This window comes from Melospiza melodia, chromosome Z (genome assembly GCF_035770615.1).
Source record: "Melospiza melodia melodia isolate bMelMel2 chromosome Z, bMelMel2.pri, whole genome shotgun sequence".
In the NCBI taxonomy this organism is placed as follows: domain Eukaryota; kingdom Metazoa; phylum Chordata; class Aves; order Passeriformes; family Passerellidae; genus Melospiza; species Melospiza melodia.
Window position 1 is genome coordinate 53,443,277 of NC_086226.1, and position 14,226 is coordinate 53,457,502.

Genomic DNA, 14,226 nt, shown 5'->3' on the forward strand with positions numbered 1-14,226 from the left:
CTTCAGTCTTATCCAGCTGCAGATTCATTCAGTCACTCAGAAGGATCAAAGATAACCACAAAATAACCCTTTAGTTAAGACCTAAGAAACACATGGCAAGATTTGGAGGACAAGTCTGTGTCAAAGAGACATGGCTAGTTTATATTGATCTAAGACCCTAATGAAAATACTGTAGAACAATTGGAAAGCATTGTACTGAGATTATTTTGTGACTCCTAACATGAAAACTCTATTAGACTATCAATATCTCAAAAAAAAACTTATATCAGCACAAAACCTTTCCTGTACCACCTCTAGTAAAAATGTGTACATTTTTTTCCTTCTAATATCCTATTTATGACCTTATTTAAATAAAGGAGAGAAAAATATCTCTTAGTCTGGCACTTGCACGCAACCTAACTTTTACATTATTCCTTATTGTCACTACAGTAGTAAAACTTGACATTTTTGAAATTTTTGGAATATTGACATTGAATACTTGAAATATTTGACAATGCCTTTACGGGATTTGAAAACACTGCACCATGCAGTTCTAAAGTTTACACAGTGAATATCCCAAAAAAAGAAAAAAAAGAAAGAAAAGAAAAAATTATTGCTTAAACCCATGACTTGGTTCAGAAGTAAATATAAGGTTTATCCATATAAATATATGCAAATGGTACATAACCAGTGTAATTTTGAATCTAAATATTAACAGTATAATGGCGAAAGTTTGGAATTAGTGAATGAAGGCACTTATCTCTAAATATCTTCTGTTAAAGAGTCCATTTAAGTTGAAAAAATATTCAAGAAAAAAGAAAGCCTGAAAGAATATATAATCTGAAAAAAAATACAGAGCACATTATGTGTGACAGTAAGTGTGAAGAGAAGATTAATGGAAATAAGAATTTTCAGGTGGAGAACTGAGAAATATTGCTTCTTGATAGAGGAATACAAAGATTTTGAGAGTCTGTGTCAGAGGAATGAAAGACCTGTAAGGGGCGATGAGTTTAAGAAATTATTCCAGGTAAGGCAGCAGGTTTGTTGGTGGCTGGCACATAATCATAGAATCATTGAGTGGTTTGGGTTGGAAAGAGTTTAAAGAACACCTAGTTCCCACCCTCTGCCTTTCGCTAGAGTGACACCTTTCACCAAACCAGATTGCTCAGAACCCTATCCAGCTTTGCCTTGAGCATTTCCAGGGATGGAGCCTCCACAGTTTCTCTGGTCAGCAGAAGGCAGTTTCTCACCACCCTCCCAACAAAGAATTTTTCCCTAATATCTTATTTAAACCTAATCTTTTTCAGTTTGAAGCCATTCCCTCCTTGTTCTGCCACTACATGCCCTTGTAGACAGTCTTTTCACCTTTCTTGTAGTCTCCATTTGGGCACGGCAAGGCAACAATTAGGTCAGCTTGAAGGCTTTTCCTTTCCAATCAGGTATATCTCACAACTCTTTTTTCACACAGGAGGACAGCCTGTAAAGAGTAAGTGTTCTGCACTGGCACACAGAGGGGGTGAGGTGAGGTGAGGTGAGGTGAGGTGAGGTGAGGTGAGGTGAGGTGAGGTGAGGTGAGGTGAGGTGAGGTGAGGTGAGGTGAGGTGAGAGATGGCCATCACAAGTGTCCTTCTGTATACTAGCAGAAGGGCTCAACAGAAAATTAATTATTTAATAACTGCTTTAATAAGATTGAATAAGAAGAGGAATAAAAGTAGCAAGTATCAGCTTACAACTCTTCAAGTTCTGGGCACCATACATTCATGCATAATCAGGCAGAGTGCCAGTGTACTTTCTCGTGGCATGCTATGCAGAGCAGGTCCTGTCCTCCATGCAGAGAAACTCTCCCTTTTATTCATTTGAGGTCGTGTATAATTTCCTTACAATAAGTCAACTTTATTCCTAAAGATTTTCTCAGAACTCTTTAACACATGGTTGACAAGGGCAAGATCATGCTGGAGGAGATATGACAGTGACAAGCAATAGATGCCTGCAGGCTCCTCCAGTGCCAGGTGTGGGCTGCATCTGTCCCATGGACAAGGGATACATGTGACACAACAGCATGGGACAGGATGGCACAGCCTGATGGCCCCACTGGGTGTGTGGTGCTTGCCAAGGTTAGCTGTCCTGTGGGTCACTGGCTCTGAAATTCAGTGGGCTTCTAGCTAAAATCAGTGTAGTATACTGACCTCCTCTGCTTGCTTTCAATCCATGTGCCAAAGAAATGAAGGTTTATAAGCCTTTCTCTCTCCTCCCCTTCTGTGATCTCAGTGATCTCAGAAACATCCCTCTGTTCTTGGATGCATCTGATTTCACTGCCTTCCCTTAGTCTCTGTCCTACATCATACAAAAGATCTGACCCTGAATGAGGACAGAAATCCTCTCTTTACTCTCCATATATGTCAAGGTCAGGTAAAAGGTGATTGAAATAAGGAAGTATATTCTCATACAAATGACAACTAAGGAAATTACATGAGAGTACACACCTCATCCTGTTAAGGAAGGGAAACTGGATGGAGACAGAGAGTATAGGTAGGGATAAGATCAGAAAATGAGAGAATTTAATTTTAAAAAAAGTAAATTCTTCCTGTGATTACCATCCTACACAGTTAGGAACATAAATCAACAAACCACATGTAAACTTTGCCACACCTATATTCCCATCAAAAGGAACTGTATCTTCAAAAACTTTATTAGAGGAATTATTAAATCTGCATGGAAAAACGCCAGTGTCAGTTCGACAAAGTTTAGGGCTTTCTTTTTGGATGGGTGAAAAAACCCCAAGAAATGGTCAGAAAGTGCAGATTGAATCTGTATTTATGAATACTAGCATTTGTAAACAGCTGATTTACTGCTTAGGAAAAAAATATATCAACAGACACAGTTTGCTTCATTATGTGTGTAATAAGGAAGCTAGTGGTTTTTTACCTTCCTTTTGTAGCTATAGTAAATGAAGATTTGCACTCCAAGTAGGGCTTTCTCTTGTGGAAGCAGCAGAAGCCTAGACCAAATCCCTAAGCCCCAAACCTTGTTAAATGCAGTTTCAGTCCTGGGGACCTAACGTACTGATTGCTTCCCAAGAAGGAGTCTCTTTGCCTGCTCCTTTCATTCCTAATACTGAAGGTCTAATCACATCTATTATGCTGTTCAGTTTCACAGGTCATTTTTGGGTGGAGGAGGATGTAAAAAGAAGCAGGGGGGGTTCAAGGGGAGGGAGATGGGGGAGGATAAGAAGAAACCAAGGTATACGGCAGGGAAAAAATCCACACGCTTCATATACTGAGAAATGAGCTGATGACCGAACTGCTATGTGAGATTATACCTAAACCACCACGTGTGTTATTGTAACAAGGCAAAATGGCAATGGTCCCAATTTTGAATTCTTCTCCAAGCAAGAGAGAGCCAATCACTCTGTCAAAATCATAGGTACTGGATAGTGAAAGCTTCACAAGGCCTTAGCTAGACCAAACAACTCTTAGTAGAAAAAGAAACAAGCAGGTGGGAAGTGAAGCATTTTTTAACAATGTTGTAAAGTTTCACTTATATTTCAGGCTGCCAAAAGCCCTTCTCAGACTTCTTTTTCCCAATATAACACAAATAATCACATGCCATGCTATGCTTTTTTGTAGCCTAGATTAAGACTGTTATCATGGCCTAATAGAGCTCAAAATGAGAGGAGGGGAGGGAAGGGGAAAGAAACTCATTATTTTTAGATGGCTTTGCTTTTCCCATAGGGTTCCTATAGATCCTACTTAGCAGCAACTCATTCCAGCACTGATTAAGTGGGAAATACACAGAATCTCAAAAGGTCAAACCTATAATCAGCTGCCCTAAGGGGTTGACATGGAAAACTTCTCAATACAAGTTCAATTTATGGCAATATTATAACATCTAGTCAGTGATAAGCAATGAGGAAAAGAGGGGAGACTCCTAACACAGCTTCTTAGAATGCCTCAGCATTACAAGATTTTGTTACGTCCAGGTTCTGGGTGGGATAACCATTACTGTTTTCACTCAGTTTTTGGATGTTGATAATTTTCCTTCCAGCTGCTGAGGGGAATGCATTTATAATAAACTAAATCTGCTGATTATTATTAAATGAGACATACACACTGTTTACTGTTGAGAAAATCATTCCAAAATTGATCAAGAGAGCAAGCACAGAAAACAGAGCTCTCTCAGAGACAGGAAAGAAGAGATGGAAAAAGACAGACAAATTACTTATTAAACCTCTTCTAATTATTTGAGTGAAGCCAAGTTTTTAGATACTGATTATTTTCATGTGTGTGTATTGTGATAACAATTTAAACACAACCAGTTATTTCAAAATGGTCTCTGTTCAGCTGCTATTTCATCTCTTGTGAACCATTAATACACCCCTGCAAAGCAAAGCCTGATTCACATACTCTGGAGGCAAGGGAGACTCATTCATTTCAACAGGATCTGAAAGCCTCAAATGAACATGCAGCTTAAACCACAGGAAATCTGGTGGCAGGATTTTGTTTTGTTTTGTTTTGCTTGATTTTACTATACACATTACCTTCCAGGACTGACTCTCAGCACAAGCTAAGTGGGCAGCTGTTTGCAGCTGAAAAATTCAGAGGGAGGAAAGTTTCAAGTTTCAAAGCTGTGGCACAGCTGCTTTATCATTATGGGAATGCTCTGAATGCTCCCAGCATTTCTCCACAAAGTCCCCTGGATATCAAGAAACATTTCAAAACAGGACTTTACCAAGTCATAATTGAACCTGGGTTACTTTTGTCAGCTGAACTTGTATGGGAATAGAGCCTTCCCAGGTGACAATTCTAAAATATTTCCAAATTCAGTATATAGGTATGATGCAGTCGTTTTGTGTAATATACAGGTGGTCTGATTATTTTGCTGTGTAATGGAACTGTCAGGCTGGCTCATCTATTCTACAATATGTACTTTAGAAACAGATAAAATTAAGAGCAAAGCCCCAGAAAAGAAGTAATCAAAATTACCTAGATAGAGGGGACTTTCAGCACAAATACATCTTGTCTTTCAAAATAAATAGCCCAGATCAAGGTTCAAAAGGAGAAATCATAAAGCCACCCTTTGGAAAAGACAAGTGCCACATGATTTCGCACAGAAGATGGCATAGCAGAGGGATGTATCTGACACATTACACTTACTGTGTATCCTGTATATTTCAAAGAATTAAAAAAAAATAAACTCCCCAAAGTACAAAAAAAAAAAAAAAAAAAAAAAAAAAAAAAAAAAAATCCCTACCAAAACCTACTGCTACTTTCAAAACTACAAAATGGATTTTTTTTTCAAGGCCAGATTCTCAGGAGTTACTTGGAAATAAATCTACCTACAATCAAGCAATAGGATTTGGAACTTGTAAATATGAAAACAGATACATGAAAGAAATTTCAGATGCACTGATACAGGTTAGAACACTTACATGTGAAAAAACCTACTTTGGTTATTAAATTTCAAACAGGGTGAAATTATGCTTTTAGCTTTTCTTACAGTAAGCAGCACCCTAATGCCCATCTACTCTGGGATGCAAGAGGAAGAAAATATTGCAAAGTTTACCACATTAATGTGTCATAGACTGAAGTTAGGATTTTAGGTGAAGATATGTCATGACAAACTTTGTACTACAGTAATATTGTTCCAAAATTCCATTCCAGTACATATCAAGACTCTTTTCAAGCTTTGAAAAGCTAGTAGTGATCTTCAAGATAGTTTCTAATGCTCAGGGAAGTCTGAGCAGAAGCTGTCAAATGTCATAAAAATACTATAGCTTTTAGTGGTCACAGAGCACATGTAATCCACTTCACTTACTGCCAGGTCAGGATGATGCACCTTCAGAAGAAATGAGAACCAAAATCTCACAGCTGAAGACTGAAGCAGCCCTCAACTCTTCCTGAAATGAAAACAAATCAAAATCAAACCCCTTGCAGAGATGTGGAAACAATTACCTCCTCGGTTCAGCTCTTCTTCTTATGAGCCCAGCTTGGCATGGCTATGGTCAGGTAGTACGTTCCACACCACTGTGGAAATACTGAATGCCCCATCTTGTATATGCATTTTACAATTTCATCTTGCACTGCAAGGAACCTAGAACTTCAGCAGCATAAACTCCTCCTCTGACACTGCTCAGCTGAGCAAAGGCCAGAGCTATTTAGAAGGCATGGCCATAGAATTTCTGGTGATCAGACAGTTACGTTTCGTCCATTTCATCCTCACTACAACGAAGTGCAAACATAAATAGATATTAAACTTAGATGAGTTCTGATCCATACTATTTCCTGCTTTAAATTCTACTTACTTAACTTCCAATATATATCTTGAAGTTGCTTTTCTAGTTCAGTCTCAGTCTTCACAGTTTTTTAAAAGGAACTTGACAAACTTAGGGCATATTCCTTTATTCTCTCTTATTTGAATTAAAGTGAACTTTCTTTAATGAGCTCACCCTGATTTATGACTTTCCTTCAGAGACATTTGCAGTGAAAAGGTGCTAGTGCTGTGTGTGTGTCAGATGAAGGAACTGCAACCTTTTGTGGATATTATTTTTTGACGTATGAAATGTCTTGGCAATTTCCACTTTTTGATGTATTTTTCAAAATTCAGGTATTTCAACAAATCACAAATGACCATCAGCCTTAACAGCTCTCAGAAATGGTAGCATCACAAAAGCAACCAATTCTAATGGCTTCTGTATTGCTGAAAAAAATTGGAAAAAAAAAGAAAATGGAGAAACAACAGAGACATGTCAGGTGGAGATACACCTTGTTCATACTTATCTATCATTCTGTGACTTGGTAGACCTATCCAGTTTAAAACTAACCCAGTAAAAACTAAAAATTAGTTTTAATGTGGATCAATACCCTGAAACAGTGAGCCTTAAGATAGCAATACTTGGACTCACAGAGATGAGGGGGGGACTTGAGAACAGGAGTGAGTAACCATTGACAGAACGGAGGAAAACCTGTTTCTTTTGCAATGATATGGACTTGAAACAACAAGGCAAATACAAGGCAACATGGTTTAAAGAAAACCAAAACCCTAGGAAAATGCTTTCTTAGAATTTTAAATTTAAACTCAGTCTTACTGGTCAGCTCTGGAATAACTCTGAGCTTCTAGACCTCAGATGATAGGGAATAAGTCCTTTTCATAAATGAGTCATTTTTCTGCTCACAGAAAATGAGCAAACCCCAAATGCTGCATAATTGGTTTGAGTTCGTTCCAGTGCCAGGAACAAACTTTTCACTGTTCAATGGGTCAGTGTTATGGTAAGGTATCCAGTGCCAAGTATGAATTGTCTTGCTGCTCTGGGATCCAGAACAGATCTCAGCTAAAATGAAAACGTTTCACTACGAAATTGCTGATTCACTGAAATGGAAAAAAAAAAAATAGTTACAACGTATAGCAATTTTGACCAGAAATAAAATTTAATGAATATAGATGAAAGTTCCAAGGATACCAATAACTCTGATTAAGAAAAAACCCAGTAGTTAGAGCATTTACTTAAATATTAATTCAGTCATATTTTGCTTTGCCTCAGTGCTTTAAGCATTTAAATATCAACTGGGAGTGACACTGAGTTCAGCAGATAAAGGCTATTCACTGCTCCATGGTCTTTTTCTCATAGGCTTTTTTTTCTTTTTTTTTTCCAGCTGGGCCTAATCTACAGTTTCAATTTCCTTAATCTAAACCTCACTGAGAAGTAAACCCAGACAACAGTCTTAACTTGTTAAAGAAAAGTAGATTAAGATATTTGTTTCCCTCTCTGCCCCACCCAGCACCAAAAAGTCCATTATGATTGACATAAATAATATTGATGGAGAGAACAAGCCATTCTAAGGGTGTGTGTCTTGCTCTTCTCCTGTGAACCATTACTTTCCTTGGAATCTAAAATAAAGATGAAGACTGAGACTAAGGGAGATTTCATTAACATAACAGAATGGGCTTATTTTTAACATGCTTCTAGAAGATGAAGTCATGTTTGTCTGGTCACTCCTAACAGGGGAAATGCACATACATTTCCTTCCAAATGTCAAGCATAATAAAGTATAGTATAAGTTGGGAACAGGATGGAGAAAGCTAGAAAGCAGATACAATCCTAGCAATCCTAGCAGATTGGGAAAAAAATGGCAGTTTGGAAGGATTATACAGGTTGCCTACAACACAAAGATGTGTGCACTTGTTACTAAGCTCACAGGTTTTTTTATGTGTTCCTATGATACGCCACTCATAGTACTTACATCAGGGCAATGGCTGTTTTCTGACTTGGCACCTGACTTTCTCACTTCACAAACCACTTACAATGCAGTCCACATGAGGCTGTCTTATATCAAATTTAAACTCAAGCTACTGCAGTCTACTCGTTTATGAAGTGCAGCTCTGTCCCTGACAGGCATTGACCTATGAGTGACATTGATGGATGATTGAATCCAAATGAAGCTTAAGAATTTTTTTTGACCTGTAATACCTTGTTTTGCTCTATTAGAATTCATGCTTCTGGGTATTTTGGAGCAAGGAGGGAAGAGAGTGAAATAGGGAGAAAGGGAGAAAGAGAAGGGGAGGGAGGGAGGGAGGGAGGGAGGGAGGGAGGGAGGAAGGAAGGAAGGAAGGAAGGAAGGAAGGAAGGAAGGAAGGAAGGAAGGAAGGAAGGAAGGAAGGAAGGAAGGAAGGAAGGAAGGAAGGAAGGAAGGAAGGAAGGAAGGAAGGAAGGAAGGAAGGAAGGAAGGAAGGAAGGAAGGAAGGAAGGAAGGAAGGAAGGAAGGAAGGAAGGAAGGAAGGAAGGAAGGAAGGAAGGAAGGAAGGAAGGAAGGAAGGAAGGAAGGAAGGAAGGAAGGAAGGAAGGAAGGAAGGAAGGAAGGAAGGAAGGAAGGAAGGAAGGAAGGAAGGAAGGAAGGAAGGAAGGAAGGAAGGAAGGAAGGAAGGAAGGAAGGAAGGAAGGAAGGAAGGAAGGAAGGAAGGAAGGAAGGAAGGAAGGAAGGAAGGAAGGAAGGAAGGAAGGAAGGAAGGAAGGACTTACTAAAACTAAGCTAAAGGTTTCACAAATGAGTTTCTGAAGAAACAGAAGGCTTCTATCCATTTGGAAAATGGCTAGGAAGGAAAATCAGGCAAATCCCAGTATAATCACAGTATTAAATTCTGTGGTGGTCTTTACAGTATTTGGGCTGTAGCTATCATTCAGCTTTAGATTTGCACTGCTGAGTGAATGATCATAGATAGTAAAACATTAACATTTATAATCTGTTAAAAGGCAACATCCCAGTGCATGAAAATGTAAGACAGATGCTGCTTGGGTGATAAGGGTGGCTCCTCTAGTCACCCAATACAGCTCAGAGAGTGGGCTCATGTGAAGGATTCCACACTGAATCTGGAGCTGCCCCATTTTATGGGAGATGTCAGTCTGCTGAGACAGTGCTGTAGAAACTGACTTCATTGATTTCAGCTGAAGCTACCATCCCAGTGTAGGCTGTAGCTTTGCAGGTTACAGAGGGAGATTTAACTCAGGGAGGGTAGGGAAGGGATTTGAAAAATAATTCAGGAAAGCAAAACAAACAAAGAAAACCCAGAGAGTTCTCCAAATATATACCTGAAACAATTCCTATGGGCAAAGGCACAGGTGTGTGAGATGACTCCGGAAAAGCAATTGTGAATTCCCTCTGGCCTCAGTATAAATCCCCTTCATTCAGAGGTCAGCATTTAGTGTTTGCAGCTAAGGAGCATCTTCCACTGGCTCCTTAGTGTTTCTGTTTTTATGACAGTTTTTATTCTGATGATGAGAGAGCCCTGTCAGATGAAGTGTAAGTCACATTTACCTCTAAGTGCCCACACTGGCTTGTGATGCCTAATCTCTTTTATTGAACCTACTATCTGGTTTCTGGAGCCATTGATTTTCCTTGCTGTCAGTTTGTGGCCTTGACTCCTTAATGTTTATTTAGAGTGTTCTCCATAAATTGCTTCTGGTGCTGAGGGCGAGAAAAGAGGCAGGAGGTCAGGGGTGCATGTATACCTGTCCATATATATAAATCACAGCTTTTGTTCCTCACTGTTGTTTGTGAACATGTTTGCTGAATGAAAAAAGGGAAATATTCTACTAAAACATGGAGCAGCGATTAATAATTTCCCTCTGTCTGAAATTTTATTGCAATTTAGGTTTTTAATTTTCTGTGTCTTCATAACACCTCTTGCTATCAACTCAAAGATGTAATGTTTCTTTTTGTTAAGAGACACAAATAGAAGAGGAATTGTTTGTTTACCAGCACAGAACTATACTTTTCAAGTGGGAAACTGGTGTGTATATTTTGTTGGTGAGTTTTGGAGACAGAGGGAATTGTTTTTTATTGCTTCTTTTAATTTCAGTCTTTGTTGAGAATGGTAGGACTCAGGGGTGCAGCTTGTACAAACAAGAAAATACTGTCTTTTTGCTGTCAGCATCCCAAATCCCAGCCAGTTAAAGAAGGATCATAGCCTTCATTGGGCAGGAATAACAGTGTTGTTCCAGCAGTAGGACAAGTCTTCTTCTCTGGTAATGTCATTGGCAAAGCCAGCAAATGAGAAATGCTTAAGAGAAGGGATCTGTACTCTATGCCAAAAATTTGAGAGCACATTCTGAACATTTAAAAGTAAAAGCCCTATCGTTTATTTAACAGTGTGGCGCTAGAATGCTATAGCCTTAAATCAATGGAAACTGTTTTGCAACAGTGAAGACTTTTTCCTTCTGCAGCAGTAAACATCATAGTCTGTACAAGATGACAAGTGATTCTCCTGAGGCTAGGAGTACAGTAATCAATAGAGGTGCAGAGACTGTTCTCTCTGCTGATACGAGAAACATTGTGCACATATGTGATGATGAGCATGAATCAAAAGAAGAAAGAGAAGTTGCTCCAAGAGAGGTAAAGGAATGCCTTATTGGCCAGAATATCTGATTCAGAGGGGTTTTTTTTTCCATTTGACCTCTCCGTTTGTATGGTTATTCAGTATCCTAAACTTAGGCAAGTTCAGTTTATTGTAAAAGGGAGATGTAGCAATAAATATTTGGGCTAATATTCCACTTGCATCTGTCCTTCCATCTTCCCTTCATACATTCTGTAAAAACAATTAAATATATGTTGAAAGTGAACAGCACTTAGAAGCAATTTTCAGATTCAATTCCATGTTCAGGTTGCAATTCCAGTTGTTTTGAACACTGACAGCTGGGATAATTTCTCTGAGATGTTTTTAACTGCCCTGAAATTATCTTTAGCTGAAGCTAATTTACACACAAGGCCCTAAAGCATCTAGTCCAGAAATCTTCACTATTGTTTGCACAGCTTCAAATACTAAAAGCTTTGCATTTCATGATATGTATTTAATTGGTAGATAACGTTCTCATTCTAGGCAATATAAAGTACTAGAGAAAGGAACGTGTTTCCATAGAGTGCCTCATCATCTCCTGAAAAGAAAGGCAATTCAACTTTAAAATCAGCATCAATGCAAGGAAGCAAAACACACCAAGGAACGTGCAAAGACTATAAGGTGTTTCCATCAAAGAAAGAAATCAGTAAAATTTGGAGTCAACAGGGAAGAATGATAAAAAACCATGAATAATTCTTACAAAAGATTGGTAGGTTGGCATATTTAGTGTAGTTACATATGCTAAAGGACACTATATCAATTTAATGTATAATCAACCAACCATAAATAATTATATCTCTATTTAAAACAACTAAGATTAGCAAACTGTCAATTAATTGAGTAGCAATTTTTAATAATCTTCAATATAGCAATTTTGAAGAATAAGCAGTGTTATTTAATATAGCATAACCAGTGTCATTCAGTATATGAAATTAAGTTGGCAACCATTGAATTATTTGACAACATTCTTGCTGATTTTATTGTGTCTGTGCTCATAAAAGACTAGAGGCTGGTTCTGCAGAAAAGGTATGTGATTAAAGTGGTCCAAATGTTCCACAAAGATGAATACAGTAAAACTGTTTGCATAGCTATTTGACCTGCAGACCAGAAACAGAACAAGGCTACAAGCTTTCTTTTGTAAGTAAGTAGTGATTGGGAACATTTTCCTTCACCCAAGTGAAGTAAGCAACTTCCTCACTACAGATTTTTCTACTGACACAACATATTTTTATACAGCTGAGTTTAGCAATGCATAATACCTCATTAACATTTAGCAGCGTGAAATATGTCTCTGTGAAGGTTTTTGGGCTGGGTTTTTTTTTTAATGTTAAATAGGAAGGAAGGTTGTTAAACTTTATTTTTCTCTGGAAAAGCAAAACAGAAAATGTTTTCCCTTCACATGTTTCCATCTGATGTCAGGAGATTACGTTAGAGTTTTCCTTATTTTCACTCATGACTGACATTTAAATAAGTTTTGGAGATGGTAAGGAATAATAATTCATTCATGGCTATAAATACCCAAGATATGTTTAGTTAGGAGGAAACAGATGACCTAACAGAAGATTAAATCTTGGCAAATTTACTTACATTAACCAAACCCTTCCAATTAAATTTCAGCCAGCTGGTCATTTCTAATCCTCTCTTGTTCAGTATATTTGAATGATTTTTAGTTATTGAGTTGGTTGGAGCTCTCTTTGTTTTGCTTTTTTTTAATGCCACTTTCATCCATCACTCGCAACACCAAACAAAGCATTTTGTGTGAGAATGAATCAGAGATTAAATGTCAGGGGCCCTACTAAACTGGGGATGAAGCCAAAAGCACTTAGAAAAATATGAGACTTTATCACACATCCATAACTCCAAGCTAGCAACGCATAAGGAATGTAATTGAAGGTAGTCTTCAACTCTCTGCCCTAGCTGTTAACTAGATTGCTGAATATTAGGCTAAGAATCCTTGTTTTTTCCACATTAGGGCATTTGTTTTCTACTCATTGTGTCAGAGAGGAGGGAGCCCAAAGAAGAGGATGACAAAAAGTTGGCACTGCTATTCCAGTGCACATCCTGCAGGTTATTTATACTATCTTTCCTCTGTAACACGCAGCACTTTTTTCCCAAATTGTGTTCCTGGTTTTTCATACAGCCAGAAAGAGCAAATCTGTGTTACCCACATAGGTAAGCAGTTTTACTTTGCCACAGGTTTTCTGCTTTGATTCTTTTGAGGGAAAAATCCTGGTTAATAACAGGAACAGTGGCTGAGTTCCAGATCCTTATGCATTTCAGGGCAGCCCAAGAACTGGACAGAATATATGACTGAAGACTTCCTGCTCCTTTCCATAGCTGGGGGTGGCAGAAGACAACAAAGAAACACAACACACACTGAAATATATATATATTTGCACGTTGAGTTTCTGTAACTACAGGGGAAGTTGATTTGTCACAGTCTGTTTCCATCAATGAGCCAACACAGGAAAGATGCATGTGTGGTCTTGGAGAAGAAATCCACTTTTCCACACAATTCTGTGAAAGGCATAAGGCAGCAAGATTTTAGACTTATTGCTTCTGACAGTTTTGGCATTTTAAATGCATGTAATTATATATACAAAGAAAAGTTGGATGAGAAAGCCTAGCCAAATAAACAAAGCTCTGAAATTTTACAGTCTAAAAATGGGACAATTTTGAAGGTGAATGGTTGCTTAAATTAGGCTCACTGCACTATAATAAATTAATCTGATGCACTAAGCAGCAGCCATGATTGTTATTTCTAATTCTGGCAGAGCACAAGTCTCTAGTTTGCTATTGTCACAGTCACATTCCAGTGTGTTGGACAAAAAAGAATGAAATGGAAGGATTAATCTTTCCAAATCACCAAATATTTAAATGACAAAACCTAACACGTTACATTACAAGGAGATGTAAACAGAAAGATCAGTGGTCTCAATTTTATTCGTTGCAAAAAAAAAAATGTTTTCCTCTTTCTTAAACTTTGAAAAATTAGAATTGAAAAGCGCTCAACACAGCCAAACTATTAAGAATTTTTCCCAATTTCTTGTTTTAATTCCAATGGTGTATACCATCATGGGAATTATAGTTTATCCAAAGATTAATAAATCCAATGCAGAACATACATATAACCATATCCCTGCAGATCCTCTACATGAGGCACTAATATCCTCTGCTCTGCAATGGTTGTTAACCATTCACTAATGGCCAAGTGTTCTGGAGAAGGGTGTTACTTAACACAGGGTTACTTTGTACTTTGCAAGTGATCAGTAGAAGAGGGAGGGGAATTGTGGCATAGGAGGGTTAGCAGATCCTTCTTTACTTACACAGAAACAAAAGGACTGGGATATAGTTAACCACAGA

At 38.1% G+C, this 14,226-nt stretch overlaps 1 long non-coding RNA gene across 1 annotated transcript in view; it reads right to left on the minus strand.

Annotated features, from left to right (window-relative positions):
• Positions 1-14,226, minus strand: part of LOC134432164 (uncharacterized) — a 43,729-nt gene that overhangs the window by 24,435 nt on the left and 5,068 nt on the right. Inside the window, exon 2 of the long non-coding RNA XR_010031239.1 lies at positions 5,794-5,875. This is a non-coding gene — a long non-coding RNA (uncharacterized LOC134432164). The remainder of the gene's footprint in view (positions 1-5,793; positions 5,876-14,226) is intronic.